The following is a 3,950-nucleotide window of genomic DNA, read 5'->3' as shown; positions in this document are numbered from 1 at the left end:
ACTTAAAGAATTGGAGGACATATTGCTGGATTTTTCTCCTTGTTGGTTAAGTGAGCGAGAGTAAAAGTTAAGATATAATTGAGGATGATTTGGACTTACTTTGCTTGAAGTTGCTTTACACATAAGTTGGAAGTTTAGCTAGAGAAACTTGAGGACAATTTATTGAACATGTTACTTGATTGGATGATCGAGTGAGAGAACTTGAGTTTCCATTTTGCATGATGATTTTTGGCATACTTTTATCTAAATTACTTGCCAAGACTTTGAATTTTTCATGTGCAAGGGTTTTGAGCAAAACCAAGAGGTTTAAGTGAAAGGAAATGAGTTTTCTCCAAATTGTTTTCTAGTCGGACATTTCCAACTTTGCACTTTGAAAGTCTTGTCCCATTTTCTTCACAAGTTTTGGCTATATTTGACATGTCCTTGCTCTGCATTATACTTGTAACCTTGATCTATCATGCATGAGGTTTTCCCTAAATTTGAACAAGAAAAATGTTGCACTTTTGACAAGCTATATGGGGGTTAAACCTACAATTGCTTTGTTTGCTAAGTGAAGCTTTGACGCTTGTTCAAGTAACAATCTAGAAGTTCTTGAACCAACAGTCTTGGTTCTTGAAGATTTCCAACTCTAAAACCTGTTTTGTGCCAAAACCGAGATACCTGGAGTTGTTTCGAGGGGACAAACCTTCAAGTTTCTGTTGTTTCTTGATTCTAGAAATATCTTGCACATTCTTGTGTGAAAATTCCAGAAATCTTCTGGGTTTTTGGGAGTCAAAAGCTATTCATACCAAACCTGCAAAATTTCTAGCAACTAAGCCGCTTGTTCTTGAGTTCTTGACTGGTTTGATTTTAACCAGAGTTTGAGCCACGAAATTTTGTTGTTACAGCCACAAAGCTTAATCAATTAACACATCAGAAACACGCCAAATTGGTGTTTTTGAATGTGACAATACGGCTGAGCAGAAATAAACCAAAACAGTCGCATCAAGGAATCCAAATCCAATTCGGATTCACCAAATTACATCAGCCAGCTGTTAAAACCAATTCCTCCTTGGAAAATTCATTGTTCCCAGCCATATAAACCTTGTTCCATTGGGAAAGGGGAGTTTCGTTCCAGTTTTCCAAGACACATCAGCCCAAATTCAATTTTCCAGATTGTACAAATCACAACCCGTCATGAATTAGAGTTGAGGTACTTCGTCAACTTGTCTTGTGTCAAGTCTATTTTTCCAGCTTTCTTAGTGTCATTATTTTATTACTTTTTTCCAGTAATGTCTAGCCAAAATTTTCGTCCTGTGAGTCCAGAGAATCGCATCTACTTTCAAGTATTTTATGTCCTAAAGTTTGACAAGGAATTTCAGATTGCCAAGTGTTGAAATCCCAGCCCGGTTCGTGTCGATCTTCCTAGTGTTGTGTCATGTCTTTTCCAGTCCATTGATTCGCTAGTCCTAACTCTTTTCCAATAATTTTGCTCATAAATTCCAGTAGTTCCAGCCACAAGTACATCTTCAAAAACTCCAGTTGCCGAGTGTCCCAAATTTTCTTGAGTCAGGTCTCATCGAGTCACATTCGAGCTATTTTCTTGAAATCTATCTATTGCCACTTATTAATTGAATTGTTGAGCCATCTTGATCAATTGTGAGCAATTCATATTGTCTCAAGGGTTATGATCAAGGACTTGAAAGAGTGGTGGGATTACTAGAGTATGTAAATTTAAGTGATACACGTGAGCTTGTGTATTGTGAGGAATTCCTTTTCTTTGCTAACCAATTTTGTAAGTCAATTAACAATGCCTCATGGAGCTGCATTTTGTTCATATCATCAATAATTCTTGGAGTACGAACCTTCTAAGAGGAGGGATTTTGATCACTCTAGTTCCAAAACTTCTTCGAGATTGTCACATTCACAACATGAGTTTCGTTCACTTCGAGAGGAAATGGATCATTTCCGTGCTTTGTGTGTATATGAAAAATATAAACGCACTTGTAATGAGTATGAGGAAGAGCAAAGAAGTTTGCGTCAAGCATCTAAGTCGAGGTCATCCTCAAGCAAACGAGATTTATCTAAGGAGTGTTGTGAGTTGTGACAATCGAGTCCTGGAGCCTAAGAATTCTCGAATTGAGTCAAAGCCTCATGAACCAAAGGATGATTTCCGAAGTTGGACTTAAAAACTGGGTTGATGCTATGGAGGAGGAATTTAGAGAAGTGATGAATTCATACTTCGAGCAACTTAATCACGTGTCAATCGATGATAATCAAGGAGATGTTCCTTCTAGTCCACCAAAGAGATGTGAGGAAATTCTTGTAACACATGAGACTGTGAGTAACGTTATAGAGCTTGAACATGAGGTAAAATCCAAGGGCAATGAGTTAGAACAAGAGATGGGAAATTCTGATTAGTTGAGTGCAAAATCAAGTGAGCTACTTTTGAGTGAGAATCTGCAAACTTATTGCTTTCCTAACCAACTTACCTTTACTTTGTTTAGTGTTTCTTCTTTTGTGCAGATTAAGCGAAGTCAAGTGGAGTTAGTTATGCAATGTTCCATCCCGAAGTCACTTGTACACTTTGTGAGTTTCCATAGAGTTTGCCTTCTAGGAGTTAAATCTCTTTGGTATCAATTCATGGAACAATGTCAATTCAAATCTATCCGCACCAATAGAGAGTTAATTTGAACTCATCTTGAAGGGAAAATTCTAGACTAGGATTCTCATTCTTTAACTTTGGGTCATTCATCGTTTTCATCATATTTTGAGCATAGTTTCAGTCATAACTCTTGTCATTTTTATGCAGACTTTGATGGAGAGTGTGACAAACCAACAAATGCTAATCTAGTTGAAGTGGTTGATGGAAAGAGACATGAAGTGTCAAAGGGAGTTTTCACATTTAAATCTTGTTCTAAACCTTCTTACCACTTAACTAATGATGTTCCATTGCTTATATGTCCAATTTTTGGTTCAAATCAAGATGAAAGGTTTTTCGTTTTCGTAGGTTGTAAAGCTGTAAAGCTGTCTGTGAACTTCCAGCTTTGATTAAAGGAGTGCAAACTGATTTTTTGCTTGTTCATGTCGCAAATGAGGATCCAAAACAAGCTGCGATCCACGATTTTTTTAGTCTCAATCAGCCTGTGGATTTGAGTAGTCTTTCTTCACCCTTGATGTCTTCATCATTTCTTTGTTCACATGAAGATGAAGCTGCTAAATCCATCATGTTGCTACCAATAAAAGTTGAGTTTTATGTGCAACTTGAGTTCATGAGCATCAAGAGGCTGTCTAGACGCCATGCTACTAGGATTGTGTTCATTCACATGATTCCATCGTTATTGCACCTTAAGCGATCCAACAATTTGAGGGCAAATCTTTTCAAGAGGAGGGGAATGAAATGAGTTCTAAGAGCTGCCCGTGCCTTATTTCAAGATCCACTCATGGTTCATTGGGGTCCAATGAATAGACTTAAAAACAAGTGCATGACTTGAGTAAGAACCATAAGAACAGTGGCTTAAGACCTAGCTAAGGGTCATGGATTGGTTATGTTTATAGATACACGGCTAGGTAGGGGTGGGCAAAAAATTCGATTCGATCCGATCCGAAACCCGACTAACTCGATCCGATCCGAAAAATAGGATATCCGATCCGATTTTTCTGAGCGGGGCGGATGCGGGTCGGGTACCCGCAAAACCGGATACGGATACGGATCAGCAAAATAAAAACCCGCGGGTACCCGATCCGCAGGGTATATTATATAAATATTAAAAAAATAAGGGTTCATTATATAATTTTATAATTTTTAATCTCATATGATCCGTCTCTCCTCATCTTGTCTAAAAAAAGTGAATATTCTTGGTGAAACCTGAACCAAATGAATAAAACAAAGAAAAATTTGTGAAACTCTATCATAAAAATTGTTCATCCCTTTCATCCTTTTTCATTTTTATTCTACTTCCATCGATCTT

Source organism: Coffea eugenioides, unplaced genomic scaffold (genome assembly GCF_003713205.1).
Source record: "Coffea eugenioides isolate CCC68of unplaced genomic scaffold, Ceug_1.0 ScVebR1_3592;HRSCAF=4877, whole genome shotgun sequence".
Lineage (NCBI taxonomy): Eukaryota > Viridiplantae > Streptophyta > Magnoliopsida > Gentianales > Rubiaceae > Coffea > Coffea eugenioides.
Note: the sequence above shows the minus strand (reverse complement) of the source record.